This window comes from Miniopterus schreibersii (genome assembly GCF_964146895.1).
Source record: "Miniopterus schreibersii genome assembly, chromosome: 5".
Lineage (NCBI taxonomy): Eukaryota > Metazoa > Chordata > Mammalia > Chiroptera > Miniopteridae > Miniopterus > Miniopterus schreibersii.
Window position 1 is genome coordinate 90,431,837 of NC_138106.1, and position 14,888 is coordinate 90,446,724.

At 51.8% G+C, this 14,888-nt stretch overlaps 1 protein-coding gene across 11 annotated transcripts in view; it reads left to right on the forward strand.

The window, feature by feature from the left end:
• Positions 1 to 14,888, forward strand: part of IQSEC1 (IQ motif and Sec7 domain ArfGEF 1) — a gene marked incomplete at its 5' end in the record, with an annotated part of 201,931 nt that overhangs the window by 79,948 nt on the left and 107,095 nt on the right. The window contains one exon of one of the 11 annotated variants that reach the window (XM_081138972.1): positions 9,372 to 9,524. The exons of 9 other annotated variants lie outside the window; for them this stretch is intronic. Of the gene's footprint in view, positions 1 to 9,371; positions 9,525 to 14,888 lie in introns of those variants that run through there. One more of the 11 variants, XM_081138975.1, reaches the window with a different exon arrangement.

Below are 14,888 nucleotides of genomic sequence, written 5' to 3' on the forward strand. Positions count from 1 at the left end.
TGCTCCAGGAGTGTCCCTTCTATGGGTTATGTGAGTCTTTCTGTTGTAGTTGAGTCTTGATTGCTGTTGTCCTATTGTGTGTGTTGCTGACCCTCAGGTTGGCTGACTATAAGGATTATTACTAGTTACAGTGTACAAGCTGCTGTGCAGGGGTTGGCCCCACAAAGCAAATTCACTCCAGCAGGGTCTGATGCCTGCCAAGATCTCCCTTTGGGTGTACCATTTGTGGGCTAATTAGGTTATGCTCTGATGTGGTTCAAAGCCTGCCACTGGGTGTGTTAGTTCTGGGGCCTCTTGGGAAGTACTCTAGTGCAGGCCAATATCAGACGCTGCAGGTAACTGGCCCTGGGCTACCTGTCTGGAGCTACTGAGCAATCCACAGTTTGTAACTGCCTCTGCTGGGCCTGGGTGCATGTGGGAGGAGCCAAGCTATGTACCAAGGTTGGCTTCCACCAGCACGGAGCCCAGTGACAGGTTAGCCAAGGCCCAAGGTACCCTGAGATCTGCCTTTGTCTGCCAGCTGCCTGTTAGGCTCAGTCACTGGAACAGCCTCCTTCAAACATGAGTTGCTGGTTGTATGAGGCAGGTTATCAGTGAGTCACCAGGTAAGGGCAAGTGGTGTTCACCAAATTGAAACACATTCAAACTCGGTGCCAGTGCTGGGTCTGAGGCTCTGCAAAAGTCTCAGGGCACACCAAGTCCAGCGACATCACCACAATTTTAAATTATTTCCACCACCGTGAAAAGAAACCCTTGTCTATTTTCTATCACTCTCTTGTCACACCTGTAGCCCACAACAAACACATCTATATATATATATATTTGCCTTTCTGAACATTTCATATAAATGGAATTACACAGTATATGACCTTTGTGACTGGCTTCTGTCACTCAGCATAATGCTTTCAAGGTTCACCCATGTAGTAGCAGGTGTCAGTACTTCATTCCTTTATATTGCTGAATAATATTTCATTATATGAATGACCACATTTTGTTTATCTATTGTTTCCTGTTGATGGACATTTTGGTTGTTTCCCTAGTTAATGGACATTTTGGTTGCTATTATGAACAATACTGCTATGGACGTTCACATGTAAGTCTTTATGTGGACATACCCTTTCATTTCTCTTGAATAGGTACCTAAAAGCAGAAGGCAGAGTCACATAGTAAGTCTATGTTTAACTTAAAAAAAAACCATCAAACTGTTTCTAGCAGCTGCACTTTGTTGTTGTAGTTAATCCTCACCCGAGGATATATTTTCCATTGATTTTTTAGAGAGAGTGGAAGGGAGAGAGGGAGGAAGGAAGAGATAGAGAGAGAGAGAGAGAAAGAGAGAGGGAGAGGAAACATCAATGTGAAAGACATCATTTGGTTGCCTCTGATACTCCTCCTTCTCCCAACCAGGGCCAGGATCTAACTTGTAACCCAGGTACTTGCCCTTGACCAAGAATTGAACCCGTGACCCTTCGGTGCACAGGTCGATGTTCTAACCACTGAGCCACACTGGCTAGTGCAGCAGCTGCACTTTTTAAATTTATTTACCTATTTATTTTTTTAAATTTATCTTTATTGTTGAAAGTATTACAAATATCCCTTTTTCCCCCACTGATACCCCTCCCCCCCAGGCCTTCACCCCACTATTGTTTGTGTCCATGGGTTATGCATATATGCATATAAATTCTTAGGCTAATCTCTCCCCACCCACACACTCCTGTCTTCCCTCTGAAATTCGTCAGTCCGTTCCATGCTTCTGTTTCTCTGGATCTATTTTGTTTATTGGTTTATTTTGTTCATTAGATTCTACATATAAGTAAGATCATGTAACACTTGTCTTTCTCTGACTGGTTTATTTCACTTACCATAATACTCTCCAGGATCCACCATGCTGTCTCAGAGGGTAAGGGATCCTTCTTTTTTATAGCTGCATAGTATTCAATGGTGTAAATGTCTGAGAAGATGCTTGCTATGATTTCAATCTTCCTGAACTTGAATAGACTTGTTTTGTGTCCTAACATGTGGTCTATCTTTGAGAATGTCCCATGTGCACTTCAGGAGAATGCCTATCCTGCAGCTTTCGGGTGAAATGTTCTGTAAATGTCAATTAAAGCCATTTGATCTAGTGAGTCATTTAGAATCACTGTTTCCTTTGTTGATTTTTTGTCTGAAAGATCTATCCAGTAAAATCAATCTCTCCTTTAAAGTCCTCCAGAAGTTTTTTGTTCCTATTTTTGTGTCAGCTGGTGTGAGTCTTTGTTCTGAGGTGGGTCTCAGCATATGCTTGGGTCTTGTTTTCTTATCCATTCAGCTACCCTATGTCCTCTGATTAGAGCATTTAATCCATTTATATTTAAAGTTATTACTGATAGGTACTTATCTATTGCCATTTTATTTTTTTATGCCTATGTTTCTCTTTCTCTCTATTTCAACTTCTTATTATGGCAGTCCCTTTAACATTTCCTGCAATGCTGGTTTGGTGGTGATAAATTCCTTTAGCCTTTTTTTTGTCTGGGAAGCTCTTTATTTCACCATCTACCTCGAATGATAGCTTTGCTGGATAGAGTAGTCTTGTTTCAGATCCTTGTTTTGCATAGCCTTGAATACTTCATGCGATTCCCTTCTGGCCTGTAGAGTTTCTGATGAGAAGTCAGCTGACAGCCTTATGGGAGCTCCTTTGTAGGTAACAGATTGCTTTTCTCTTGTTGCCTTTAAGATTCTCTCTTTGTCTTGAATTTTTGGCATGGAACTCTTTGGGTTCTTCTTGCTTGGGATTCTCTGTGCCTCCCGAACTTGTGTGACTTTTTCCTTGACCAGGTTAGGGAAGTTTTCTGCCATTATTTCTTCAAACAGGTTCTCTAACCCTTGTTTACTTTCTAGATCTTCTGGCACTCCTATGATGCGAATATTGTTATATTTCATGTTGTCTCACAGCTCCCTTAAACTGTCTTCCTGTTTTTTGATTTCTTTTTAGTTCCATGATTGATTTTTTTCTACCGTCTTTTAGTTTGCTGATCTGATCCTCAGTTTCTCTTAATCTGCTGTTTATTCCTTCCAATGTTTTTTTTTAATTTCTACTATGTCATTCTTAATCTCCTGCATAGTTTCCATATCTTTTCTCATGCTGTTGAGCATCCTTATGATCAGTATTCTGAACTCTATATCTGATAGATTGCTTATCTCCATTTCATTTAGCTCTTTTCTGGAGAATTATCTTGTTCTTTCACTTGGGGCTTGTTTTTTGGTCTCCCCCTATTGGCTGCCTGTTTGGGTTTATTTCTATGTATTAGGTGGATCTGCTAGGGCTCCCAGTCTTTTGGATGATCTCTGGTGCAGGTCGATGTCAGATACTGTTTGTGACTGGCCTTGAGTACCCTGTTTGAAGCTTTCCACACTCCACAGCTTGTGGTTCCTTCTGATGGGGCTGGGTGTGTTTGGACAGGATCAAGATGTGCATCAAGGTCTGCTTTTCCAAGCCCTGGGTCCAGAAGCAAATCAGGCAAAGACTCAAAGTACCCAGAGGCTGTTATTCAGTCTCTTAATGAGTCTCAGGCTATAGAAACTCCACTGGGTTGGAGAAGAGGTTTTCCAGCAGGGTGAGGCAATTGCTTCCTCCCTTCCAGGCAAAAGCTGCTTGGAAGGTAAATGTCTGCCTGAGAAAGATGTCCTCTGCTGTATGGGGGGAATGACTCAGCACAGGAATCCATATGGCTGCCATCTGAGCTCTATCTACAGAGCCCACAATGCTGGACTCTCCTCACACAGCTCCAGTCCACTCTGCCCTCCCTCAGCTGGAGCCCAAGGTGAGAGGCTGCACACAAAACTTTGTGTTGGCCCTTTAAGAGGGTGCCTGCAGTTCCAGCTGCCTCTCCCTGGCAGACAGAAACCCTGCTGCTTTTCACAGCAGGTGTTATGTGGGCACCTGTCTCAGTTCTGGTGCTCTGGGCTGGGGAGCCCCGCCAGGGTTTTAGGCCCCAGAGTCCTCAGTGGGAACCCCCCATAGCTGAGATATTCCTCCAGACCTTCAGCTGCTGCCTGTGGGATCCCGGCCAGCCCCCTCATGCCTCTGCACTTCCTACATGTCTCTATGCGGTCTCCCCTTTTCCTCCCTGGATATGAGGGTGCTCCCCAGCTAGTCTTCAGTTGATTATTCAGGACGGTTTTTCTATAGTTTAGTTGTCATTCCAGTTTGGTCCCAGGAGAGTGTCAGGGTAGCTTCCACTCCATCCACCCCCATCTTGGAATCCTTTGCAGCAGTTCTACTTTTTTACATTTCCACCAGCAATGTATGAGGGCCCAGTTTCTCCACATTTTCACCAACACTTGTTACTGTCTGCCTTTTTAAATTGTAGCCATCTGGTGAGTGTGAAGTGGGGCGGTGCCTTACTGTGGTTTCGTGTGCACCTCCCTGTGGTTAATGGTGTTGAGCGTCTTCCATGTGCTTGTTGCTTATTCATATAGCTCCTTTGGTGAGATGTCTCTTCAAACCTTTGCCCATCTTTTTTTTAACAAAGCCCTTTATAAAGTACTTTTTAAAAATTGTATGATTTTTCTTGATTTTATAGAGAGAAGAAGGGAACAGAGAGAGAGAGAGAAACATCAATGAGAGAGAATCATGGATTGGCTGCCTCCTGCCTGTACCCCACTGGGGACTGAGCCTGCAACCTGGGCATGTGCACCGACAGGGAATCTAACTGGTGACCTCTTGGTTTATGGGACGACACCCAACAATGAGACACACAGGCCAGGCCTTTTGCCCATTTTTGATTGTATGTTTTCTTATTATTGAGTCATACTGTTTTTTATATTCGAAATGCATGTCTGTTTTTGGTTATATAATTTGCAAATATTTTCTCCCAGTGTGTAGCTTACCTTTTCACTTTCTTGATGGTGTCTTTTGAAGTGCAGAAGTTTTGAATTTTGATAAAGTCCAATATATCAATTTTTTTCTTTTACTGCTTGTGCATTTATTATATAGCTAAGAAATCATTGCCTAACCCAAAGGCACAGAGACTTACTCTTCTGTTTTCTTCTAAGAGTTTTTATAGTCTAACTCTTATATTTAGATCTTTGATGATTGAGTTAACTTTCTGTATGATGGGAAATAGGAGTCCAAATGCACCCTTTTGCAAGTCAATGGCCACTTGTCCCAGTGATATTGAATAAAGAAACTCTTTTCCAATGAATTATCTTCGCATCAGACCATTTGTCCATTAGACCATTTTTAAACATTATTTTCCTGAAGATGACACCCTACCTCACTTTCACAAAAACATGTTCAGATTACCTGCATGACTCTAAAATAAACAGTTGTGCTGCCTGACTTCTGTGGCTGCCTTTCCTGTGTGTTTATGGTCAGGCAGTTTTGAAGGGGTCCTCTGGTAGAGCTGTACTTAACTTTGGGTGCAGTGGTCCTTTAGGTGGGATCTGATGAACCATAGGGATCACCAGTGCTTAACTTTGAGAAACACAGTGTACAGCCATTTCTCAGATGGGAAGGCAGAGGCCCAAATAGGGAAAATGACATGTCCAAAGCCATGCAGCTGTCAGTGCCCACAAGCCAGCACAGAGGTAGTGTGGGGTAATCAGAGCCACACTGGGAGGAAGCCACCCTCCTAGAGCCTCAGTTTTATCGTCTGTAAAATGGAGGGAGCACCAGCCATCTTGAAGAAGTACAAAGAATAGTTATAGTGTGGGCAAGGAGCCAGCACAGTGCTTGTCTGACACAGTGTGGGCACCAATTGGTGGAGGTTGTGTTATTACAAACCTGGGGCCATGCCCACTACCTGACTTTACACCCACCCCCCTTTCCTCCATAGCAGCACCTCCACTTGCCAGCAGAGCAGCCCCTAAGGGCTGGTTCCTCTGCCTCCTGCACCTCATCTGTCCCAATTGCTTACCCATTTGTTAAGCATATTTCTGTAGCAGGCCCTGTGCTGATGCTACCAAAGCAGAGATGACTCCAGCTCCATCCCTGCCATTAGGGAGCTTTGGGAGGTGAACAGACCCATTAGCCGACGATACAGAACAGTGTGGCAGTGGTTATTTTTATTATTAATAGTTAACATTGACTGAATTTCTGCTCTGTGCCTGGCCTCTTCTAAGCATTGTCTCAGGAAGTACAGGGCACTGTGGGAGCCAAGATGTCTAGAGGAGGGAACATGTTTGCAGCTGGATTTAAAGGATGGATTTGGACTTCAACTGAAAGAGACATGAGCATTGTAGAAATTTTTGCCAATTTGATGGATGAAAGTAGTATGTCATTATGATTTTTTCTTTGTGAGGTTGTGTCCCTTGTTGTGTGTTTATACCATTTGTATTTCCCCCCCGAACCACCTTGTTAGGTCAGTTGGGTATTTTATTTGGAATTGTTCATGTTTTTGTTCACAGATTTGTAACAACTCTTCATATACTAAGGAGCCCAAGGCAACAGTATGTGCAGATACTCTGTTGAAATTGCACGGTGTGCTCAAAGGGCATTAAGTATAGTTTGACTCTGGAGGAAGCAGCTGTAAATGTTGCTGGGCAGGAGGCAGATGCCAGCTCTGAATGCCAGCCTGAGGACCTTAGACTTTATCCTCAGGTTTCAGGGGGCCGGAGAGGGCTTTGAGCAAAGAAGGCTGGTGACTGAATCTGTATTTTGAAAAACTGCTTTAAATAAAGGACAGTCATGGATGAGGGGAAGAACTAGAGAAGTAAATTAAGGCCAGAAAGTACAGACACTTGAATGTCCAGCTGAAGAGTGTCTACTTGGATTTGTGGGCAATGGGGAATCACAGAGGGTTCTGGGTGATGACTGACGGGGGGAGCATGGGGGGATGTGAACCAGAATGGCCATAAGGATGGAGAGCTACTTGTGGAGAGAAAGGAGCAGGACTGAGGTCACGGTTGATCTCTGGGTGGGCTGAATGGTTCTGTTTCCCAATGTGAGGCTTTGGCTCCCACTGGCATCTCAGCCCCATGTAGGTGCCGAGTGCTGTGTCATCTGTCCCAGTTCCACAAGACTGGCCTTTAACCCAGAAAATGGGACCACTGCCACAGGAAACCTGGAGAAGAAATATGAACCAAGAGTTTCCAGGCAGGGCACTGTGAGTGGAGAAGGAAACAGGAACAGCAAGTCGGCAAGTCAGGAGGGATCTTAGCAGTTCTGCAAACCGCTGACCCTTGGCCTCTGTTCCCACAAATCCAAGGATGGGGAGCCCGCTGCCTCCCCAGCCCCCTTCCACATCTGGTTGGCTCTCCCAGTGAGAAGATTCTGAAGCTGGTGTGGAGGAGGGGCTATAGGGAGCCTTGGCACTCCCCGGTCCCTGCTTCCTGCCGGCCAGGTGAAAAGGCCTTGGGGCCCAGCAGAGAGAGGACCCTCCCCTGAGGTCACACGGGAATTACCCCCAGCTCACCTCAAAGCAGGCCCTGGAAACCAGGCCTCCCAACTCCATGTCCATTTCAGAAATGGCTGTTATTATTTTTTAACCCTCGCCTGAGGGTATTTTTTCCATTGCTTTTCAGAGAGAGTGGAAAGGAGAGAGAGAAACATGATGTGAGACACACATCCATCGGCTGCCTCCCTCCTGTGCCCCGACCAGGGCGGGATGGCGCCTGCAGCCCAGGAGTGCCCTTGGCCAGAATCAAAGCCAGGTCCCTTCAGTCTGCGGTCGATGCTCTAACCACTGAGTAACCCGGCCAGGGCCAGAAATGATTTTTTTTAAAGATAATTTGAAAAACCCCCACATGCATATAGTGCAAAGAAAACGTTTAAATGCAACATTTCCGTGACAAGCAGTGTCTTTCCCACCCTGTTTCTCAATTCTCCGTGCCCTTCCCCGGGGCACCACCATGCCAGTTCCTTCAGCATCTTTGTCAGAGATAATATCCTATACCCTCTTTTTTTTTTTTTTTTTTTAACATAAAAGGTAACACACCCTACACCCTGTACTGCGCCTTCTTTCTACTGACCAAAATATCTTGGAGACTGTTCCTTATCAGTCCCTGAGCAGAAGGCACATTTTTTAATGGATGGTCATAACGATGACCTAGTGAGCCAGGCCCTCAGGTGTTTCAACACTTTTTATTCACTTCAAAAATCGTTTTAATTTTTAATACAAGTTACTTAATTTTTTCTATGCATATACAGCAACAGATTTAACTGACCCATGAGCCTGCGCCTATACTAGATAACACCTGGGGACTTTTGAAAAATGGACTAATCCTCAGAAAAGTGTAATATGAAAAGTGAAGCTCCTCACACACATCCCGCCCCCACCGCCCCTCGGAAGGCGCCAGGATGGGCGTTTGGCGGCGTGTACATTCTGAAGACAGCGCGTGTAGATAAGCGTTTAGATGTGCCCGGGAGGGACCTGCCCTGCAGGCCCCGCGCCCGCGCCCGCCGCAGCCAAAGACCAGCCTTTCCCAGGGGCTGGAACCTCCCGCGGAGGCCGCGCCCCCGCTCCGCCCCCAGGAGCGCGCGGTGACCCGCCCGCGAGCGCCTCCCCGCGGCGGGGCGGGACAGGCTCCTCCCTCCGCCAGCTTCTATGCGCGGCAGACGTGGTTTAACTTTTCCGTTTGTCTTTTCAAAATTTTGTGTGCTGTTCTTATTCCATTTAGAAGTTTTAACTTTTACAGTTAAATTAATATCTTCCCTCAGGGCTTCTCGAATGACAGCATGGCGCCCGGGCGGGCCCAGCACCTTCCCCGCGCCCCTCGCCGCCTCCCGCCCGCCGCGGCTCCCGCGGGGCGCTGTCGTTATCAGCGCAGGGAGCCATGTTTTCTCCCCCCAGGCGCTCTCTCAAAAAATGTTTCTGAAATTATACAATTCAGTCTCAGAAGCAAGAGCTCCAACAACACCGAGGCGTGAACCTCGGCGCGGGGCGGGGCTCGCCTCGTCCCCAAAGCCCAGCGCGACGAGGCGGCCTGCGGGGAGCGGCGCGGGCGGCGCGCGGGGGGCGCGGCCACCCTCGGGCGCCCGCCGCCCCCCCGGCCCGGCCCCGGCCCGCACGGGCGCGAGCGCGTCAGGACGGCGGCAGGCTCCGCGCGCCGCGGCCTCGTCCGTCGGGGCAGCGCGCCCCCCGCAGGCTCCTTCCCGGCCGCCGGCCGCGCGGCTGACCTGACGCCCGGGCCCTGCGCGGGGCGGGGCTCGCAGCCCCCCGCCCTCGGGGCGACGCCCCCGGGCCTCACCGCCGCTCGGGCCGCCTCCCGCCCAGGGGCGCGGCCGCAGCGTCCCAGCCGCCGGCTCGAGTCCCGCGGCGGCTCCCGCCGGGAAGCCGCTGCCCCTCGGGCGGCGCGCGGGCACTGGGACCGCCCGGCCCCCGCCCTCCCCGGGCGCCCTCCCTCGAGCACCCCCCCCGCCTGCCCCCGCCCTTGTCCCCACGGCTCGGCCCCTGGGACGGCGCCGCCGGTGCTCCGGGACGGCTGCCAGGCCTCGGGCCCCGCCGCGCCGCGGTGCTGAGTCAGTGCAGCCGGGGATGAGCGGCGGGCCGGGCGCGAGGCGCGCGCAGGAGGCACTCGGGGCCTCGCGGACGAGGCGCAGGTCGCAGGTCGGAAGCGCGCACCCCGCGGCCGCCCGCGCCGTGGGTCGCGGGCCCGGGAGGCTCGGGCCGGGGGCGGGCGTCGCCGGCGGGCGGCCTTCTCTGCAGGCGGCGCCGGCCTGGGCCGCGGTGCGTCCCCGCTGTTTGTTCAGGGGTCTCGGAGTCCGAGGGAATGCTGGGGCGCAGAGTCCCCGCCAGCGCCCCCGAGGGTCCGCCCGCCGCAGCGGCCCCGCCCACCCCGCGCGCTCAGCTCGCACGGGCGCGTGTGGGGTCCGCACCTGGGCGGCACCAACCTCTCCGTCTCCGTCCCCCACCTTTCGAAGGGGGCAAACTGAGGCAGGCACGGCGAGGCCACGGCCAAGGTTATGGCGCGCGGGTGGTGGGGCCGGCGGCAGAGCCGGGCGCAGGCTGCGGCTCCCGAGGGCGCCTGGGTCCCCCTCCCCCGCGCCCGCCGCCCGCCGCTGGGGCCGCGCCCGCCGCGGGGACGGCGCGACCTCGGCCGCTGCGGGCGGACCCGCGAGGTAGGAGGCGGGCCTGCGGGCGGCCTAGACCCGGTGCGGGAGCTGGGGCCGTGGGGGCGGGGGCGCGGCGGCTCTGCGGCGGGGCGGGGGTTCCGAGGCCGCGGACCTGCGGGCGACGCGGCGGGGCTGCAGTCCAGCGCCGACCGGCCTCCCGTGGCGGCGCCCTGCGGTGGGGGTGCGGCAGGCTCGGCCCGGCTGCGGGAAGCCCTGCGGGCGCTGCAAGCGCGGCCCCCGGGAGGCGCCCGCCGCGGGGAGACGGGCGGGCCCAGGGTGGCCGCCTCGGCGCCGCCTCCGGGTCTTCCCTCCTCCCCGCACCGCCGCCTCGCGCAGAAATCCCGCCGCGGCCCCGCCGTTCGGGGCCTGGGAAGCGCTGCAGGCAGGGAGTCGGGAGCTTCGCTGGGCTGGAGGGTCCGGGTCCTAATCCGATCTACCCCGACCCGGTGTGACCTCGGGCAGCAAGAGGCAGGTTCTGGCCCTGGGAGGGGAGGCGGGCGTGGGAGCTGGTGCGGGGCTGAAGCAGCGCGGCCGTCTCCGCGTCCGGTGCGTGGGGAGCAGCGGGGCCGAGGCGGGACGGGGCTGTCCCGGGTTAGGCCCGTCGCCCCGCCAGCCAGGGGTGGGCCTCCCGGGCCAGGGCGCAGCGCGGGAAGCCCTGTCCCGCCCGAGCTGCTGCTCTGGGCGGCGGCGCGTGGGGGGCTGGCAGAGGCGGGCCGGGGCCGCCTGCCTCACCCCGGCGTGGGGAAGCCTCTCCTGCGGCTCAGTCGCCACTTTAAATTGCCAAGCTCTCAGCCGCCCCAGCTGACTTGTTCCCGAAGCGAAGGGAGCACACAGGGCGGTGTCCCCTCCCCGGCCTGCCCCCAGGACGCACGAGCCCACCTGGAGAGCGGTGGGCCCGCTGCCGAGGCCGCACATTGGTTCTGGGCATGCCCCGTGGGGGGGAGGTGGGCACCCCGCCCGGCGCCGAGCCCCCTCCACCCGCCGTCCCAGCTGCAGAGCGCACACGCTGCCTGTACAGCCCTCGGAGCGGCTCTGAGTTGCGGTGGCACAGGAATGGCCCCTGGTCACCCTCCCGTGCCCCAGCTTTATGCTTGGCTTCTCACTTGGGCTGGCCAGAGCCCAGCAGTTGGGTTCAAAAGGAGAGAAAAGGAACAGCCCCAGACCCACCGGGAAGCAGGAGAACAAGCTAAGAGGTGCTTAGGGTGCCAGAATGCCCGCAGCACAGCCATTGAGCGTCGGCACTGGAGGGAGCATCCTGGGACCAATCCCCTGTGAGAGAAGGGGAAACTGAGGCCTGAGAGAGGCAGGGACAAGCCCAAGGTCACGCAGCATCATACTGTTTTTCAGCAATCCAGCCATCTTTGGGGAGTTACTGCACTCAGAGGATTCAGTGCTTCGCCACAGAGGTCCCTGCAGTGGAGGGACAAAGGAGAGGACTGACACCTTCCTTTGCAGGAGACTCTAGCTCCTGCACAGTTTGCAAACATTAAGTAATTTTGGGTCTCATGACCAGAGTTGCCACCCTCTCTCAAGGCTGCTTAAAGGGGGGGGGGGGGTCATGGTTGCCTGCCTTCCAGCCACTGCTCTAACCAACCTACCCTGCCCTGCTCACCCTATTCCTCTGGCCCCACAACAACCCCATGGTTTTAGTCACACTCCTTCCCCATTGTGCAGAGGGGAGTACCAAGGTCAAGCCAGAACTGGGCCCCATTGTGTCTTCAGCTTTCCTCCACCTCAGTGTCCTAATTGCTGGGGAGGGCAGTAAGCTAAGCGTCTAAGCATCCCTAGCCAGGCAGAGCACAGCCATCCTTTGTAGTGGTGGTAAGCTCCCTGTCACTGGGATGTGCAGGTTGGATCTGAATACTCACTGGTTAGGATGCTATGAATCTGGAAGGTTGGCTAGACGTCTGTCTCATCACTCCCCAATTGTCCTTCATAATTAGGGGGTAGGCAGTGGCGTTCGCTTCTATAAGGAGGTATTTCTTACATGAAAGAGACTGGGTGAAGGCTGTCCTGTTGGTAAGGTCTGTGTGTCCTGGGGTCCCATACACTGCCATTGCTCAGCCATGGTGTTCACCGCCACCCTGAAGTGTGACTCACACCTGCTTCTAGGAGCAGCATCTTCTAGTGCTCACCACCTTCCCACTGGACCCAGCTTTGCCCTGTTTTTCGCTCCTGCAGAAATGCACACCCCACCCTGCCACCTGGCAACCTCTGTGCATTCTTATCATTTTCATACCCACATCACTCCCTTGGGATACCATTATCACTGAGTAGGAGCAGTGTGAGGAACACAGGTAGGACTGACTTCAGACCCCTGGTGAGACACCAGTCTTCAAGATCCCCCTCCTTCTCTGGCTGTTCGGTGGAGCTACCACAGCAAGTGCCAAGTTGGGAAAGCAGGAATGCAAGCAGCCGAGTTCTCTGTGACTCTTCAAAGAACAGTGTGTATGTGGTATGATCTGGCACATTTGCAGTTCAAACCCAGCAAACATTTTTAAAGCATGGGCTCCTCTTTGCCAGGCCTTGTAATGGATGGCTCTCACATGCATTATCACACTTCATCTGTAAAACCACAAACCCGCCCATTAATGTGTATGAAGGTTCTAGAAGTATAATATTAAAACAGTAATATGAACCCCATAAGGCAGCAGTGCACCTCCCTCCCACCACTGTTGATAGTGCTTTCAGAGCTACTCCGTTGCCTTAGGGCCCCAACAGTTTTGAGTTTGTATTTGTATGCCCAGACATCCTCAGGGGGTTGTGCTCAGACTCAAGTGAACGTGGAGTCCAGGCTGACCCACAGAAATCCACAGGAGCCTGCAGGGAATTGTAATCCTGTACAGGAGCCTGGTCCTCACATACTGGCTCTTTAGAAGGAAATCCCAGCCTGTACTGTGTCCCATCCTGTTGGGGTGACAGTCTCCTCTTCAAGATGGTGAACTCCCTGAGGGTAGGAAGGTGGCTGAGGCACCTCCTAGTTTCTAGTGCCAGGGGCTAATGAGTTTTTGCTGTGCTCAACTTAGCTGAATCCACACCAAAAATAAGCTGTCTTACAACTTAGTGAAGTCCCTCTCATTGGAGGTATCCAAACTGAGGCTGGAGAGAGGATTGATATATCTGTTAGTGTAAATGCCCCGGAGGGTCATTTTAGTTCCAAGACTCCCAGAGCTAAATTAATTTTTAAAAATTATCTGAGAACTTGGTGGAAGCTATCAGGATGGTAATATAGGTTCTTTTTTTTTCCAATTACAGTTTACATTTAACCTATTAGTTTCAGGTGTACAGCATAGTGGTTAGACAGTCATACACTTTACAAAGTCCTCCTCCCGATATTTCCAGTACCCACCCAGCACCATATGTAGTTATCACAATATTATTGACTATGTTTCCTGTGCTGTACTTTCAATCCCCATGATTATTCTGTGACTACCAATTTCTACTTCTTAATCTCTTCACTTTTTTCACCCATCTCCCCAACCCCCCTCCCCTCTGTCAACCATCAGTTTATTCTCTATTTTGTTTATTTTGTTCTTTAGAGTCCACATATAGGTGAATCATGGCATTTGTCTTTCTCTGTCTGACTTACAGGATGATAATATAGTTTCAGCGAGAATTATGGGAACATTTCATTATTCGGCTCATACAGATGCTGGATTGGGACCAAGTTTTGGACTTAGCCAAAGGTCCTGAGGATTTGGTGTGCAGCAAAGCAGGAAGGAAATTTAGTGTCCGATGGCAAATCCATGGGCATCTGCTATGGTCACTGTCGTACACACCAACTTGGGAAGCTTGGAGGTCAGAGAGCTGGGGCTTCATGTTACTTCAGCCAATACCTTTCCCTCCCTGAGCCAAGTGAGCTTGGAAGAGACCAGAAAGTACTTTGGAAGTTGTAATCGGCACCCAAAAGGGCTGGGGGTGTGTGGAGACAGGAAGTGTCACAGGTGTGCGCACCTGCTGAGAGCCAGCCTGCCTCTGGACTTGGTCCCGATCTCAGCTCTCAGCTTCCTAACTTTGTGACCCTGGACAAGTCACCAGACCTCCCTGGGCCTCTTTTCCCTCCTCCTGGTATGAGAGTGACGGTAGTGCCAGTGATGAAGAGGACTCTTTGACAGTGTGTGAGTGTCATGGTTATTTTTGTTTTCTCCTCTGGGGATATCATAGAAGCCACTAAGTGTTTCCAGGGCCTCACAGTCTAAATACAAATGTCAGCCCCATTCATTTCCTCATTCAACAAATATTTATGGAGTGCCAGCTACAATACCACAGGAGTAAAACAGACAAATGCCCTGCTCTCCAGGAGCTTTTATTCTAGCAGCAGGAGACCTACAGTAAATTTGAGAACAAATGAAAGAATTTCAGAGAGCGTTAGGTGCTAAAAAGAAGAAGCCTGCTCTGGCTGGTATTCAAGGTGATTTGCAGTGAAGAGGAGGGAACCCCGGTGTGGGCTCTGTGCGACATAAATTCCAGTCCTGCCCCTGCTGGCTTCTAACTTGCTGCTCTACATTGGGCAAGTTCCTGTCTGTCTCTGATCCTCTGATCTCCTCTGTGAAATGAGAGAGTTGGAGGAGCCTGTTCCGCTGGAAGCCCTGTGTGGCTGCGTCGCTGTCACGTTGAGGCTGCGCCACCTGGTGGTGCGACAGCCATAGCTTGTCCCTGCTTGTCCCCTGCCCCCCAGACACACCACCCATACACACACCTAAATGGGATTGTAACCCGTCACACAAAAAGATGGAAAGAATACTGTCCTCCTTGTTCTCACTGCCTTACCACCTATCTGAACAACTTTTTACAATAAAATTTCATCTCATTTTTGAGCTCTCTATAATATAGACTTGGACTGTGGATATTTGTTTGG